The 18,475-nt window shown below is 38.4% G+C and overlaps 1 protein-coding gene across 10 annotated transcripts in view; it reads left to right on the forward strand.

Annotated features, from left to right (window-relative positions):
• Elavl4 (ELAV like RNA binding protein 4) overlaps positions 1-18,475 on the forward strand; it is a 136,714-nt gene that overhangs the window by 66,441 nt on the left and 51,798 nt on the right. The window lies entirely within an intron of this gene.

An 18,475-nucleotide genomic window follows, 5' to 3' on the forward strand; every position in this document is an offset into this window, starting at 1 on the left:
GAATCTGTCTGCAAGGTATGTGATGGAGATATTAACCAAAATGTTTATTAACTAGCCTTATTTTCCTCAGTCATAATACCTAGGTGAACTTGCAAAGTAATTGTAATAATGACAATAACAAGTAGTAGAAATGGCTAACTTCATTTTTTGAGCTCTTCCTATGGATCAGGCTTTAAAAATTTATAAACATTATCCCTTTTAATCCTTAGAACAACCTTAAAAGGTAGATGATAATTTTCCTAATCTATGGCTGAGTTGAGGTTTTTTTAATTTTTATTTTAATTTTTTTGTAATTGTAGGTGGACAGAATGACTTTATTTATTTATTTTTATGTGGTGCTGAGGATCGATCCCAATGTCTCACGCATGCTAGGCAAGTGCTGTGCCACTGAACCACAGGCATAGCCCCTAACTGAGGTTTTAAGAGATAAATTTAAGTTACGTGGCCAGTTATTGGTAGACCAGGATTTTATCTGAACCCATCTGTCTGATTCCAGAACAATTTTTAAAAGATTTTTTCAATTCCATGAAAATATATTAAAATGCCTACTATACATTAGCACTGTATTCATCTATTTGGTCTCTGCCCTTCAGGGTTTACCAGCTGCTCTTGGGATTTTACTGTGATTTAATAACAGAAGATAGAAAAGGGGCAGAGCATTTCATACCATGTATTTTATTTTGGAAGTACTGAGAAAAGCACCTGGCACATAGTAGGCATTGAAGATTCATGGAAGTTGGGTTAATTCTTACCCAGGAACTGGGAAGGAAATGGAGAAGCTTTGTGCTAAAAATTGCTATGCATTTTTTACTGCACCTAGCTGTGTAGATGTCCTTACTTGCGATGTGGGCAGATCCATCTGTCCTAAACTACCCAGTATTTTATGGAGTTCCCACAACGTCAGAGAAAAGCCAACAACAGCTCAAGAATTCAAATTGTAAACCTCAAGTTTCATTCAGCCAGAGAGAACATTTTCCATCTTAGTATGAAAGGAGAATCCTATGGCAGAGACATTTGGAGAATGATAAATAAGAGTGGGCTTCCTTAGAATGTAGAAAAACAACAATAATAATAACGGTTGCTGCTATTGTTATTTTTACTAAGCAACACATTAGACATATACCTCAAGCAAGTCACATTACTTTTCTGAGCCTCAGTTTACACACTTGAAAAATGTTTCAATACTGCTCAAGGTTGTGAGGATTAAATAGATCCATTTGATAGATACTTATGAATTGGGTGGTCTCTGAGAATTTAGTAGTAAAGGACACATAGTCCTCTACTCTCAGGGAAATGTTTGATAAGAGTGCTGTGAGATGTGGGATTTAGACTCCCACCACCTGCAAAGGCCACTAGAGAGGGAATGGAGCACCCCACAGCCTTCTTTGGAATATGTCTATTATTGTCATGTATGTGTCTCACTTGTATCATCAGAGTTTTATGTTTATTTAGGCAAGAGTGCTGTGACAGTCATCTTTTTATTTCTTCCTACCCCTGGGTCCTAGCCTTGTCTATTGGCACATTGCTACCTTATACCATAGTTACTTGATGAATCCAGCCCAATTCAGCAAATATTTATAAAGTTGTTCAGGGTACTGTGCTGGAGAAAGGAGGGAAACATTAGTGAACAGAGTTGAATTTTAAATGACTTTAGAGCACAAAAGGAGAACAGTATCATGAGGTAGTGATAAACTATACTAGTGCTAAAAATGCCTGTGATTCTATTCAGGAAGAAAATAGGACCCTAAAGAAAATTCAGCAATGGGACTAAAAAAATAAGAGATTCTTTCTCTCTCAATGCTGTTTTGTTGGTATATCATAGGGAAACAGTATATTTGCTACAGGAACACAATACAGATGAGGTCTCAGAAATGACTTCTTAAGGGCTAGGGTTGTGGCTCAGTGGTAGAGCACTTGCCTAGCATGTGTGAGGCACTGGGTTCAATTCTCAGCACCATATGTAAATAAATAAATAAATAAATAGTCCATTGACAACTAAAGAAAGAAAGAAATGACTTCTTAATTAGTGTGTGGCTCAAGACCAAGTCTAGCTTCCTTCCCAAGGCCCAGGAGAACATCTGTGGCCTGGCCCCTGCTCTGCTTTTCCAGCCTCCTGTCCTGCTGCTCTCTGCTTTCTGTTCATGCTCCACTGTGGAACTATACCATGCTGTTCCATCTGCTGTGTGCAGAGAGACTCATTGGTTTCCAACATCCTTCATCTCACCTCATCTGGTTTCGTAAGACAAACAGGTTTCCATCTCATCCAGTAAGGCTTTCCTAATTCTGGGTTAGAACCACTTCTACCAATGTCCTTCCATCATTGGCTTTCCTATAGCATAATCATTTGCAGATTTGTCTCATTTCACCAGAACCTCAATAATCAGGACTTGGTTTATATCTGTGCCTGGCACCTAGTTCATGCTTAGTTATCAACTGTTACCCAAATGATGTAGTTGAATGTCAGTTAGGTTTTTCATAATGTGTTTTTATCAGAAATATACTATGAGTATCCCACTCTAGTCTATGAGTGGGATCTTGGATGAAAAGCCCCCTTTTGTTATGAAGACTAGTTTTGAAACTGCTGTTGCTCAGCAGCCACAGTAGTGCAAGTTTGAGCTGAAGATCTTGAGAATGTCTATTTACATGAAACTTTTCCTGATCACCATGACTCACCTGTAATTCCTCAGTAATTCTTCCTTCTAGACTCCTTTATGTCACTTGCTCTCTGTACCACACAGTTAACAATGATACATCGCAATAATAATGACCTTTTGTATTGTGTATGTCAGACTTTTCAAAAAGAATTTAGATTATCTCATTAAATTTCACAACAACTCTGAAAGCAAGTATTTTTATCCCCACTTTGAAGAATGAGCACCACATTCGTAACTTAAGTAAGTTGTGTAAGGTCACCTGGCTAGGAAATGTCAGACTTGAATTCAAAGCCTAGTTTGATTCCAAAACCCATGTTCTCTATTCTGTTTTGAATTACTCATCCTTTAAAAGGTAAGGACTAATGACTAGTGGTTATTAATAAGGACTTTTGATCTGGACTGCCTAAGTTCAAATCCTGTTTATCAGGATTACCAGCTGAGGCCTTGGAAAAATCACTTCTACTCCCTGTGCCTCAATTTCTTTGTCTATATACTAGGGTTGATGTGAGGACTTAGTGGGCCAATGTATGTTAAATACTTAAAACAGTACTTGGCCCGGTATGATGGCCCATAAGAGTGTTCTGTTCGTTAAAATATCAGCTTTGGAGCCTAAGATAGGATTATTATTCCTTTCCACACTTATTGTGGTGTGGTCTTGGCAAAGTCACTAATTCACCCAAGTCTCAGTTTCCTGGTCTAAATCCCAGTTACTCTGCCCATACTTCCCAATTATTCTAGAGAAAGAGGCAGGAAGATCTCACGTTCAAGGCCAGGCTCTGCAACCTGGAAGGACTCTGTCTCAAAATAAAAAATATGTAGCTCTATGGTACAGTGCCCCTGGGTTCAATCCCCAGTACCATAAGAGAAAATATTTTAAAAAGAAAACAATACTTGGAATATATACTGATAAAGGTTATCATTATTATTATCATACAATATTAATTTGTGTCCCATTTTCAAATATTTGCTTAGTGCCTGCTCTGCCAGACACTGTCCTAGGTGCTAGAGATAACAGCACTGACTAGACAAGTCCCTGCAATTGTGGAGCTTTTGTTTTAGTCAGAGAAGGCAGACAACAGAGTAAGTAGAGCAGTAGTTACTAGTAAATGTTACCCACTATGTGAAAACCTATGTGAAATTTTATAATTTCACATAATGAAATGCTATTATAAAAAATAAGAAATAATGGCTTACAGAGTGACACTGGTGCGTACTTGTTTTTGGACACAGTGAGGCCACAAGAGCTCATGCAGTGTCTTGCTTCTGTTTGATAAGCTGGATAGTCAGTGTCCGTCTGAAAGGTATAGCTTTATGTATCCAACTGCCAACTTGTGGCGTGGCAGGCCTGCCAACCTGAACTGGCCATGAGGTGCTCATCCCTAGAATGTAGCAGACAATTGAACAACTGTGTTGAGATGTCTGAGCCTCAAGAAATTCCATCATAGAGAACTCATAAATAGGCCAGGCTCCCAGTAATATTTGGCTGTAAACTGGGTTAAATGTCCTAAGAAAATCAGAAGGAGGATTTGGCCAGTCATCCTGCTGAAGACAGGATATCTCATCAGGTAAGCCTTATATGGTTCCTGATGGCTCCAGTGTGGGAACCTGAAACTTGAAGGTGTAATAGTCATTGATATTAGCATAGGACTCCACATCTCTATGGAGTATTCTACTAATTAAGAGTATCAGCTTTGGAGGCTAAGAAATTGGATTTTTTTGTTTTATTTTATTCCTTTCATTTAATTTTTATTCCTTCTCCCTCCTTATTTTGGTGTGGTCTTGGCAGTCACTAACTGGTCCCAGCCTCGATTTTCTTGTCTAAATGGGGCTTAATAATACCTTCCTCATAGACTTGCTTAGATGATTTATTAAACAGTTTATGTAAAGAGCCTGAGTTCACGTTCTGGTACACAGAAAGCAGTTAATAAAGGAGGAATTTAAAAACTAGTTCAGTCCACCTACAGTGGGCATTTTAGATATTGGTCATTTATTTCAGGGCTCACAGGGAGAGAAGATTTAGACTGAAATATGAAACCTACTTCCCATTCCATAGCTTTCAAAAAGGAGAGCAGATAATCTCAAAACTGAGGATATACGATCTCAGAAAGGATTTTGTGGATGCCAAAGGAAAATAAGATTGGATTTGCTCCAAATCAGTGTGATAGAGACTGAGACAGCCAGTCCCTATCACAAAGCTGTGTTGTCTCCATCCCTCGGGGGTCACCAGCCCTGAGAGGCCTGAGGATCTCTGAAGAAAAGCACATGATAAAAAGGCTTTGGAGTCTGAAATCTTGTAAGGGCTTGGAGTTCAATTCTTTCTTGTAATAAGTGAGAATATTTGCTTTTGAATGTGGGGTGAGAGGAAAGGATGATTTGATTATTTTCATAGGTCAAAGATATTCAGGGAAGGACTCCTTACTAACTGGAATTGTAAATAAAGTGACTTTATGCTCCAGAGTGAGCAACTGGAAAGCATTAGTTTTAGATTACACACACAAACTTTTATATATTTTTATCTCCTCTTGCCATTGTGTATACTATTCCTTAAAATTAGATTAAATTTTTGAGAGAAAAGTATAGTTTATTCTTGTCCCAGATCTCCTTTGTTTTAATTAGCAATGTGTAGACTTAAAACTAGTTGAAAAACAAAACTCTCCATCAAACACATGTAAGAAAGGAATAATTTTCCAAGCATTTGGCAACATACTTTTTGTGCAGAACTCTGAATGAAGCCCTAAATATTTTCTTCCTCTTGTGGCTGGTAGGGTCTCAGTATTGTGATTCTCCCAGAATTTATTTGACCCCATTGGCCACTAGTTCACATTTGTTTTGATCTTGATGTGTTAGTCTAAAATAAATAGAGCAGGAAGAGTAAAGAAAAGGCTTAAGAAAGGGACTTTAAAATATAGAACCACGTGTTCCTTAGCATGCTCAGGAGCCTGGGTGGGCTGGGAAAAAAGGAAGTCTCTTCCTATGACCCTGTTCTGTCCCTATAAAGTCTCCTAGCATCCTGCACATGCCTCTTATCACTGATCCATTCAGTGGGTACTGGTTGAATTCTTTTGGTGTACTGCTTGCTAGGAACAAGAAGTCAACCAAAATTCAGGCCTTCCTCCCAATCAGACCAGAAGGTATAAAGTGGTGAGTACCAGGATAGAGGAAGAAGAAGAGGTTCCTGAGGCTGGAGGGTTTAGTGAGACAGTCTCCAGGGAATTTTGCAAAATTTCAGGGTTAGTTAGATGGTGGTAAGAGAAACATGTCAGTGAGCACATATGCAAAAACATGGAAGAGGTATTGCAGAAGGTGTTCAAATTATAGTACTTGCCTCATGGCATTTTGAAACTTTTGTCTACTAACATCCCAAGACTGAATTACTAGAGGGGAGGGATCAAGTGTCATGGTACTCAGTTATCTAATAATAATAACATGCTCATTTTTTACCACATTCTTATGAACCCTATCAACATTACCTTATCGACATGTGTCACTTTGCATTTCAGAAAACTTGAGACAGAGTAATTAAGTAACTTGTCCATAGCTACACAGGAATTTGTTCATGGGCAGTCAGTTTCTAGTACCTGTGTTCTTAGCTATTGCTGTTCAACAGATTTAATAAATGTTTGGATGAATTTAACTGAATGGATCTAGAATAATTATATGATAATTTATTCATTTATTTAAAAGAAGTAACATTCCAGGCAATCCCAGGTCTAAGAGTTGTTTCAGTGAAATCCAAGTGTCCCCACAGACTTTGGCTTTGGCTTGTGTGACTTGCAGAAACTCTCACAAGTGGAAATGTTCTGTGGGACTCTTAACCTCGAGAGCGTCCTGCAGACAATAACCAGATTTGACCCAAAGTGAAAATGAACTGAGTTTAGGTCTAAAACCAAGGACAGCAGAAGTGGAAGGAGTATGGAAATGAAGAATCAGATGCTCTAAATGCAGCTTTACCCACAAGGTGGGGGGCCCTTCCTTATAAATGCAGTCTTTGGGAACAGCTTAAAAGTAGTTGAGGGAAATAATAATAAGGGCAACAAAGCTTTAAAAGGATGAAGTGCTCTTATTTTTAAACTGATCTTGAGAAGGAGAGATAAAAGCAGAGAAGTTAGGGAACAACAGGGATAGCAGATTTGGCTATGGGAAACAGGCAAGGGCCTGGAGAGTCATCTATTCATTCATTTGTGTTACCATCAAACCAGGAGTTCTGCACTAGCTGTGTACTGGCACTGCACTGGTCTCTAGGATTGTGAATGAATCAAACACAACCTCTGTCCTCAAGGAGCTCATAGTCCAGTTACAAAGGAAGACAGGAAGCTAGAGAGTTTTGAAGTTGTGAGGTGAATGTCCCTAACAGAAATAGGTACAAGGGATAGAGGTGGGAGACTTGAGCGGGGGTTGGAGAAGAGCATATTAGACCTGGTGGCAGAGTGGCAAAGGGGAGAGCATACTGTGTTCTGGTTTGTCATTGCCAGTGCCAGAAGGTGTGGCCTGGGATGTGCTTTCCAGTGCTTGTCTTAGTTCAAGGAGAAAGATGGATATCAGTGACAGGAAACGTCACTTCAAATCCCACCACGTGAACAGGGGCTCGTAACTTTACCTTCTGTTTGCTCTTTAAGGAATGATCTCACCCAGCTCTCAGGGTCTTCATGAAGATTAATGGGGTGATAAGTGTGAACATGTTTCCCAAATCCCCAGAATCAAGGTGGTGATTTAATGAATTCTTATTTTGTAAGCAAGTGGTTGTAAGGGCTTTGGAAGGGTTGGTCTCATTTCTTCTAGGGGGAATAACACTTGCTGTGTTATATCTGCACTTCCCACCACACCTTTCTGACCATGCCCTGAGGATCCTCTTGCTATGCATTCTGTCTGTGTAGCCACTTCTCAGGACCCACAGAAAGGAAAGAACAATCCAGGTGGAGGGTAAAACAGGAACAACCCTGCTCTTCCACCCTGAGCAGGTTCTCATAAAAAGCCAGAAGCGCCCTCTGCTCTCAGCGTACAGAGTGCACTGTGGCAGTGTTAGGAAATTTCCCAAGAAAACATGAGCATTTTCCTTGCAGGAAATCAGAAACAGTAATGACTGTGATAATTTACCTGTGAAGTATCTGACTTTACCCATTCACCTTGGAGGGTTTTTTTGAAAGGACAAAAGATAATAGAAATCATGTTTGTAAATATGAGGGAGTGGTACTTTCATTATTCATTTTTTAAGAGTTCACTTAGCCCCTCCCCCTTATATCTATATATCTGTACATCTTCCTATCTGGCATTATTGTAAGAACTTATTAGTGAATGTTTGTGAAGTTTTGTGAAGATGAAGGAAATAGCTACTGGCATGGGTGATAAGTAGTAATATTTTAAAGTCTTCTTTTCTATTTCAGAAATTAAATTCCAAGGATAAATCTTACCAGCTCTTAGATTAGTCATCTTTGCCTCCTACAGTACATTTTATTGAGCAGGTATTTTCAGAATGTTATAATTTGGATAAAGAGAATTAACATATATTGAGTGTTTACTGTGTGCCAAACTCTGGACCAGATGCCTTAAATTTTTTTTTAATTGTAGGTGGACACAATACCCTTATTTTATTTTATTTACGTGGTGCTGAGGATCAAACCCAGTACCTCACATGTGAGAGGCTACCACTGAGCCCCAGCCCCAGACTTGTTTTAAGTCTTCACAAGGCAAATACAGTTAAACCTTTCAGATAAATAAATTTAAATTATACTTCATAAAGTCTTAAATTGATAAAACCAAGGTCAAAGCTAGAGCTGGTTTTTAAACCAGGTCAGATCAACTCCAAACCTTGTGCTCATTCCATTTTACCACATAGAATTGTGAATTAAGATCTTTCCTATAACATCCATTTATTTGGCAGTATTTCTTGACTAATAGCAGATACAGTGGCTGGATGGTTTTAATCAGATTTGATGATTTACTTTTTCTAAGACTACTAGATTTCATTTTATGTTGCTTGAACTTTTCCTCAGAGGTTTAGGAAAGGGTGCAGAATTCTGTTTTTCAGTCTTAGGTTCAAGTTGCATTTCCAGCTGAGTGACAGTGAACACTGCCTAGAGCTGCATTTCTCCATCATGCGTAGAGTGACTGCACTCTACATTTTTAAGTGGGGGGAAGTAATAAAGCCCACTTTGAAAAGTTATGTGAGATTTAAGTGAAGTAATATACATAAAGACACGTTACCATTTATTATGTATGTGTTCACTGTGGGTAGCAAAGGACAGAGTTAATGGTAATTGCTTGCCAAAACATTTTCCCATGTAACCCCAAAAGCACTTTTTAATCAGCATTACAACAGGGTCTCCATGTATTAAGCATTTGCCAGGTTCCAGGCAGGGATTTTGCTAGGCACTTTGTACATACTCCTCCATGACTATATTTATGACATTATATATTAATTACTCATTTACTTATTTATTGACTTCCGTGCAGGCAGTAAAACTTTCTTTCTCCTTTGTATTCCTGGCATTTAACATGATGGTTTCTGGACCATCGAAGGGACTCATTCATGTCATGGAACCTAGTTTGGTTTTTGTTCCTTTGTACTATTTTTCTTTTTTTAAGAGCTAACTTGGTTGTGGGGAGGGACTATTCAAATGGACCATAGTAATATCATGTTTATTGATCATGTTTATGGTTCATACCTCTATTTAAAATATGCCTGTAACTAAAGAAATTTGAGGTTGCTTTAGCTTAAGAACAGATAATTCTGTATATTTGTTAGTCTTTTGCATTTTTAAAAAGCAGATTTCTGGGGTAAAAAGAATGTATCAAAAGTTGGAAGAGTATATCAAATTTACTTTGTACCTGTGATTTTGAAGGAAAAAGTACAAAGAAGTAAAAAGTTTTCAGTGAGCTAGTTTTACATATATGTATCATACCCAGAATATTCTTAGAAACATAGTAAATTAGCCCTAAAAGAGTCTCATCTGAGAATTACATATTATGCAGTTTGAGTTATATCACAAAGGTAATATTTTTGAAACTTTGCATGTTTTTAAAAGTCTTCTTATTTCTAAATTTTAAAAATGACAGTTTGACTTTTGCCTAATTAGTGAGGTTTGAAAACATATTTTGAAACAAGCCAAAGATTGTGAAGACAAAAATATTAACTTATTTATTCTCTCTTATAATCTAAAATTCTATTTTTACAAGAAAAATCATAAAATATATACAATATATTTTAAGAAAACAGAACAATGAGGAAATTGAGACAAAGGGAAATTAAAAAATAAAAAAAAAAAATCAGGTAAATTCAGAGGTAAGATTCGGGATAGTAGAGGATAGGAAAGGTAGCAGAATACAACAGTCACTAGTATGGCAATATGTAAAAATGTGGATGTGTAACCGATGTGATTCTGCAATCTATATAGTGGATAAAAATGGGAGTTCATAACCCACTTGTATCAAATGTATGAAATATGATATGTCAAGAGCTTTGTAATGTTTTGAACCAATTAAAACAAAGAGATAATAAAAAATAATAATAAAGCAAAAGTTTGCAGTGAGGTCCTATGCTCTTTACACTCAGGATGCTGGACCTATTTTCCTAACTGTTAAAAAGAGGGACCCAAGGACTTAGCTGGATTTGGTGTCCACGAAACAAAAGCAAATCTATCACACAGAGAATATTAGTGGTTCATTGCCACAATAAAGAATTTGCCTCAGAGCAGACAGAAATATTCTGATACTTATGGCTTTTTTTTTTTTTTGCCTGCCTACTTTTTCCTTCTTGTTCATGAGATTTTTAATAAATAATGTATTAGGAGGATCTCCGTATGCAGGAGGGAGAGAGCAAGGCTTAAAAAGCATGGTGTGGAATGCTGCTTGACAGTGTCATACATTCACAAGATGTCCTTGAAGATGGAGCACAGAACAGAGATCAGGGAAATTTTGGCAGCTGCGGTTGGGAAAATAAATGGCTGTTGTGTGATTGGGCAGATCCTGAAAGCAGGCTCCTGCTCAAACCATGTAATTAAGAAAAGTGGGAGCCTTTGTCCAAGTGCAGAATGTTCATAATATCAGAGTTTGTCAGCAGGAGCTTTTAGAACGGATCAGTACTTTTCACTCCCTGATCCAGGGAATGGTTTTCTTATAAATCATCTTCTCTCCTTGCTGTCCTCGAGAAGGTTGCTGCCAGGCGATAAGGCAGACTTAAGATTGTAACCTTGCTAATTCACAGTGATTTAGGTGAAAGGGAGACTGAACCAGAGACTGTTTCAAGAAATGCAATTTTTATTCATTTGGGTTCCCATGTGTCCTCTAATGTAGGAACAAACAGACTGTGGCCAAGGAGAGATCCTGCAGGATGGCTCTGGGGAGGAAAAAGAATCATTTTTAATACTGACACTCCAAACTGGTTTGAAGGACTTGACATTTTCTTTCTTATTTTAAAAATAACTTCCTTTCTGATTATAAAATTGCTATATTCTTACTATAAAAACAAGACTAAATTGCAAAATAATGATTAAGACAAGTATAACAATCACCTTTAATCCTACCATTGATTGTTAGCAATTTTTATTTTTCCCTCCTACTCTATGTGTTTATATAATTGAGATAATCAATCTTTTATTTCTTTTTCCACATTGATCATACACATTCTTAGGTTATGAAAACCCATTGTAAACATAATTTTAACAATTGTAGAATACCATACCATAAAAATATGCTGTACTTTATTTAAACGTCAGCCATCTTCCTTGACAGTCACTTAGGTTACTTCTGGTGGGTTTTTTTTCCTCTTCTTGATATTATTTGTACTTTTGAACTACATAATTTTGGAAGTGTTTCCAAGTTTCAGAACGGATCATTGGGTCTAAGAATAGGAATCTAAAATGCAGAACTGTTTTGCCAATTTATATTTCTACTGATAATGATGAGAAAGACCATTTCATTGCACTTAAAGCTTGACAGTTGCAAATCTTGAACTTCTCATTTCTATGTAAACATGTTGCCCATGAATAATTCAAAGACTCATTTCTCCCAGTTGAGATCTGAATTCTCACCAACACAGATTTGGCAGAGTTCACTTTTACTCCTGCTCATTCTACCTTCCCAGAGAATGTTCAGGGAAATGGTGTCCAACTAAGCTTTCAGGGGCAGTTGGAAGGATAAAGTTCTCCTATCAAGTCAGAAAGTCCTTTTTCCAAAAGTTTCTCTATTATTAAAAAAAGAAAGAAATGAAATGAATAAAGAAAAGCAGTGAATGGGGAAACTAACAATAAAACTTCAAGTATAATAAAATAATTTTCAAATTTAAAATTATCCTACCAGAATGATGTTCAGGGTCTTTTCATTAATGAACATGTAGAGAGACTATAAAGCTGTGCGAATCGTCCATGAATACAATAGACCATGGCCACTGTACACACATTCAGGTACTGAGAGCTGTTTGATTTCACTCAGTATCTTTAGCTTCAGAATGCCCCAAAATAACCTCTCTCTTCTGACTTGCACAATTGGAAGAACGGTTGGCATTATACAATTCTTTTTGAAAAAGAGAAGGTTGTTCGACACAGATTTTTCTAGGCATTCTGTACTCCTCTTAATTCTCCTCCTTATCCTGTCCCAGCTGTGTTAAGAAAACAACTATTAATTTCAAAATAAAATATATTTCTATGTAGATTTCTGAAATTTTTAATTTGAGTGTACATATAAAGCAAATTTAGAAACATGTTTGCTTTTAACAGCTAAGTCTCGATGAGTTTGCTCACACTCTGAGCCACTAGCCAGGCATTTTATATATATATATACAATATGTAAGTTTACATGAATTGTGCCATTGGCTATTGCTTATGCATTTAATCAAAAGATAAATCTGACTTAATCAGTCTGTGGGCAGTTTTTCAAATGATTCATTAAATACTCTTTGTATGGAAGATGAGATAACATATTTACTATCACAACTGGTCCCCATCCCAACAGGTACCCATAGTTTATCATTAGGCATTTTATCTACATTAAACATTCAGAGTTCTGAGGGGCTTAGGTGGTAGGATGGAAAGGAATTGTTTTTCAAATGATTTTTTTATTATCCTGAGCTTTCCCAGGAAATTATATTAACATGAAAATATTTGCCTTTTTCAAATATAAAAAAGCATATTGAAAATTTGATAGTATTTACTGGCCATTTTGGAACAGAGGACTGAATTGTGGGGGATAAAGGAACATTCCCTAATTTTTATAATCAACTGTGGATGGTCAAGCTGTCCCTCAGCTCTGGAGAGTTTGCCATAAAAGTCAGTTAAAACTAAACACCCAGGAGTCTTACCAGGATTACACCAGGGTGGACACACCTGGGGAATCATTTTAGGCCCAAAGCGAAGCTCTAAAGAAAAAACTGTAGGGCATAAAGGAGGTCAGTATTTATTTAGGAGAGGAAGTGTGCGTGATGTGTCTGGGGAAGGAGATTAAAAACTTGGATTTCTGTGATTTTGAGAATAATGCCTGAGAGAAATTAAATTTTGATTATGCTTTTCATATCCACGCTGGCCCTGCTATTTTAAGTATTAATGTCTCTTGTTCTCTCCAGCGACTGCTGATTTTTTAAAAGCCCTGACTACCTCCACTGAGAATACTTTTGGCATGCCTGGTGTTCCTCTCACTGAAGAAGATGCCATTTCAAAGGAGGGATGCCTCAAGCTTCCCTCTTTGTTACAAACAGGCATTTGTTTAGGACAGAGGCATTTAGACCAAGAACAACCCTGTCAGCTCAGTATCAGAACAGCATAGGATTAGTCTGAGTATGTTCAATGCATGTGCTTTGGGCAAGGAAGGGAGTCATTAGAGGAACTCTGGAGGGGATTGCTTACAATAAAGGGTTGTTTACAGTTGATTTTAAATAATTGTTTGTTTACCTGTTCTCCTCTGCCATCCTTCCAGTTTGAACTTCCTGTACTGGGCACAGACCAAATTATTTTTGTTTCTCCAATTCCTAGAACAATGCTCTGGCCTATAATAGCATCCAGTGAGCTTGTGTTGAATTGAATACACTTGTTTTAAGGATATACTGAGAATTTATTACCACTGAACTTCCTAGAGTAAATAGGTCTTTCAGGTTATTTGTGCATGTGCCCAAAGGTATTATTAAACTGTCAGAGTGTTTTCCCCAGTTGAAATTAAATTTTTTTTCTAGAGTTTTCTAGTTACCTTCCAGCAGAATCTATAGAAACTTGGTATGAATGGTTTGGGGGGCTTGGAGTGTGGTCTGCAGCCAGTGGTCTGTGTGAGTAATCACCTCTGAGTTCCCTTTTCCAAGAGTGATCAGATCACGGATCTGGCCCCTTCTCTTGGGCCCCATGAATAACATGTGTCTTTCACAGTTGAATCATAACCAGGAACGTTGTATTTAGAAAACAATATTAATCTAAAGGGAATGGAGCCAATTAAAGCCTCTTGACAAAAGGAAGGGGGAGGAAGGAATTTTATGAGCTTATAGAGGAAACTTCAAAGAAATATGAAATTGGGGGGCTGTACAGACATTTTTAGTATCTTTCAAGGAGCAAGAAGTGAGGAATTATTCCTAAAAATAATGTCTGTATTCAGAAACACGGAATCTGCTGTGTAATTTTCTAACTTTGGGGATTTGTTGTTCAGGCTTTTGTGAGGCCGGCAAAACGCAGTAGTCAGGCCTGCTCCACCAGAGTCTAACATACTGCATGTCAGGATTTTATAAGGGTTAAGTGGGAAATGCCTACAAAGAGAATTAGGACTTTTATTTTTGTTCTCATGAATAATTTAAATCTATTTCTTTAATGGCTCGATTCAGTGACTGCCCTTGGTAAACATTATTCTTCATGCTCTTGGGAGCACTTGTTCTATTACATAAGGGTTAGCCTTTATGTATAAATTTTCAAAAGTCCTTCCAACATGGTAAAAGAAAACACCTTTAAATATTCGTTAAAATATTTAATAAGACACATGTGTGTATCTCAGATATACACACCTGAGATGTGTTCACACTCGGTGCATTCCTTCAGCATCTTTCTAGTTTCTGGGACTGCTGACATTTAAAGGGGTTTGAAAACAGAAGGGAAGAGTATTTGGAAAGGAAACACTATTTTCCTGTGACCTTCTATGGTTCTTTTCTCTTGATCCCTTTGCATAAATTGAGCAGTGAGACCCAGAGTGGAAAACTGGAAGTTGAAGAGTGCTGAGAGTCTTGTGTGGGTGCACAGAGGCCCTGCAATGGGCTCTTGAATGACCAATGACAATAGCGAGTTCTGCATCAGGGTAGACTCCTGTAATGCAGAGTTGTAGCCCTTTAGTTGCCCCACAAAGTAAATCCTGAATGTATATACTAGGTTAAAATACAGAAATGCAAAACAATAGTTTGTTGTCAGACTACCATTTTTATGGACAATATTGGGACAAGGATACAATATGGCATGACTGGCAGGATTGATGAGAGGACTATAGCATCACTCTGAGTTCTCTGAGGCCTTGGACAATGACTGTTCTCCATTGTGAGAAGGAGCACCAGTCATGCAACTGTAGCCTGATTTCTCCTAAATGTGAGCAAATTAAAGCTTTATGAATAGTGGAGGATGGAGGGAGGTGTAAGCAATTCACAAGCTGTTGGAAGAAATATTAAAAGGGCTTTAAGCACATTTTTAGTACTTTAGTCCTTAAGTACACTTCTAGAATTTTAGAATAGTCTTGCTTAATACACTTCAAGGACTTCCCTGGCCACAGGATGTGCTTTCTCCTCTGACATATGGACTCTTCAGCAATAAATATTTGTTTGTTTAATGAGTGAATGAATTCTAAGAGCAAGATATTATATGAACAGATTTGGGAAGAAAGAAAAGGTTTTGTCCTTTGATTACATTGCTACTCTTAGCTTTTTCTTCTAACTTCTAACCTAGTTTCTTAGGTTTTGAGTTTTTTTTTTTTTATCTTTTCCACTGTTCTCTTCTAATAATATTAACATCAGTCATCACTAATATCTGTGGAGGGATTACCAAGCCAGGAATAGTGCTTAGTGTTCCATGCACATCATCTTCCTCAGTCTTCGTGACAATTTAGCGAGGATAGGTACCATTTTTATACCAGTAAGACCAAAGGCTGCCCTAAACCCCCAGCTTCTACTTTCTCTCTCCTGATGCATCATTAAAATGGGGCTGAGATGAGAGTGTAGTGTGGGACTCTATGTGATATCAGCATGCTTAACTAATAGGTCTCACCCCACCTTGTGTGGGCAGTGGGGTGGACAGTGGGTAAGTGGAAGAGATTGGATGAAATGGGTCACCTCATCGCTGCCCCCCAAAATGGAGAATTATACCCTCATTCAAATGGCCATGCCTTCATTGTCACAAGAGTACACAAGTGAAGTGATCTGCACACCTGGGTTCCATTCTCTTTCTGCCTTTTACTAGCAGTGTGACCTTGGGCAAGTCTTTTACTCTCTTCTGGTCCTCAGTTTCCTCATTAAAATTATGGGGTTGGCCTCGGTGGCCCCCAATGTCCTTTGATATCTCTTGTGTATCCTCACTGTGAACTCAGCGAGGGCCCATTCTTTGTCTTTATCTCTGTATCCCCAGGACCCTACCTAGAGCAGTGCCTGGCATGCTGGGGGCTCTGTCTCTTCATCTCACATACACAAATCTAGCTATAGTGAAAAATAAACCCTTTTTTATGTGCATATGACCTGGTATGTCCAGGTAGTAGAGTTACAGTTAACTTAAGAGGATATAAGGATACCCAGATTGTGGCAAGGGAGGTGCCATCAAGGTTGGTTTCTCCCCCCGACCAACCCCCAGTACTGTGAGAAAGAAGCTGGCGTAGCCTCTGTTCCTTACCTACCCTCTCCAGAGATAAAGGACCCTTGTGATGATCCTGCAGCTGCTGTCTGAGGCCTTCCTGCTTGCTTTTGTTGTATATTTTGCAGAGAAGAGTGGTGGGAGGGGTGAGGTTAATGCGTTGAGTGTGAGTAATTAGTCATTCAAACCGTCGACATTTACAATGACAGGATTTGAGTGCCTACGTTATTGTGCACTGCTCTAATAGTTTATCCCTGAAATTTTCTGCCTGTATAATGTTTCTTAAAATATATCACAGGAACATAAAAGATTTAATGTAGTGCTTTGTACAACCATTAGAGTTTGAAGTCAACTGAACCTCCTCAATGCTCTTGCCCGGATGCTTACTATAATTTTTTGTTCTTAATTGCCATTTAGAAAAGGGAAGGGGAAGGCAAGTCAGGGGTTTGGAACCTGGTCAGCTGCAAAATTGGCTGTGAGACCCACACCAAAAGTTTCATTAAAGTACATATGCATTCTTGGGTACCTGATATATTTGTTTGTAATGAAAATTGTGCTGTTAGAATGTCAAAGGCATTAGCCTGAGGAAGCAAGTGTTCTGATTTTGCCAAACCAACCTCTGTTTGGATGATGTGCTTCCCACGAATATGCATTTTCTCTACCTCTGGTCTGAAACAGACCAAGTAGAGATCACAGGTGTCCTCTCTTTAAGATCTCTCATAACCTTAAAATGCTCCGGTTTTATATTCAGTATCTTTACATCTTAGCAACTCCTCCTATTTTCCAGGTAATGTTTAAAATCCTCTTGATTTATTCATATATCAGATTTGATGTGGCATTTTAACATTTCCTTTTTTTTTTTTTTTTTTGGTATCCTGGTATCCTGGGATGCACCATTAAGACCAGCGACAGGGATCTTATTACATAAGATATATTAAGACATTTGCAAATGTTTTTCAGCTTTCAGACTATATATTTTTATTGAGAAAATTCTGTGTGAATGTATGTTCATTAATTCTTCCTAGATACACAAAAGTATAACTACCTAGTGTGTGTGCAGAGCAGAGAGAGCTCCATCTCCATCACGTAAGAATGACATGACCTAATTTATGAATATGGTCGCTTGAGGTAGCTCAGTGGCAAACATTGCATCTCATGGGCACCACTGGTTGTCTAATCTACAAATAGGGCTCAACTTTGGGAGTCAACATAAATTTAAAAATCCACATAAGATGTAAGGAGATACAGAAGGCTGTTGGTGGAACTGAAATTACTTTACCTGAAGCCTTGGTCATATGGACAAATGCTGGCTTTCACCACGTTTGTGAAGTCAATGCCCGTCAGACACAAGTTGAACCTGTCAGGTGACCTTGAACATTTTTGGTCTCACAGAGTCTCAGTAAGCTTAGGGGTGGTGCACATTCTTATATATTCTCCATCATTAGCACCAAAAAATCTGCATCACTTTGGTGCAGGATATTTTCTAGGTGTCTGTGGGGAGCTCTGAGAGGGGTAACACATAAGAAAGGTAGTAAGCAAGAAAGCAGCTCTGTGGATTGTAGGGGTCTTGGGAGGAACGAGTGGCATTAAATGAAAATACAGTAGTTGGGTTGCTCTGAGGGTCTGCCCACCAGGCCTACTGAGATGGATAAACTCCAACTTTCCAGTTCCTTACTGAGTTGGCTGTGCTTCCTATATTTGTTGCCTGGACACCTAACTCAGTGAAGCAGTGAGACGACATAGCAAATGGAGGTGCTGTGCAGGCCCAGGAGGCCAGACAGCTTGGCTATGTAGAGCTGGCCCAGGAGGCCTGACAGTGTGACTATGGAGAAACTGCCTCCCAGCCAGGAGCTCTGCTGATGCTCTACAATATCTTGTCCATTAATGATGCCTGCTAACCCCTGCTGGGCCCAGCTCCCCAGTTTTTTTCCTGGACCCTTGTCTTGAGGGCAGAGCTGCTGAATAGGCTTTGCTGAGCACAGTTTCTATCATTTTGTGTGTGTGTGTGTGTGTGTGTGTGTGTGTGTGTGTGATTTTTTT

This window comes from Ictidomys tridecemlineatus, chromosome 11 (genome assembly GCF_052094955.1).
Source record: "Ictidomys tridecemlineatus isolate mIctTri1 chromosome 11, mIctTri1.hap1, whole genome shotgun sequence".
NCBI classification, from domain to species: Eukaryota; Metazoa; Chordata; class Mammalia; order Rodentia; family Sciuridae; genus Ictidomys; species Ictidomys tridecemlineatus.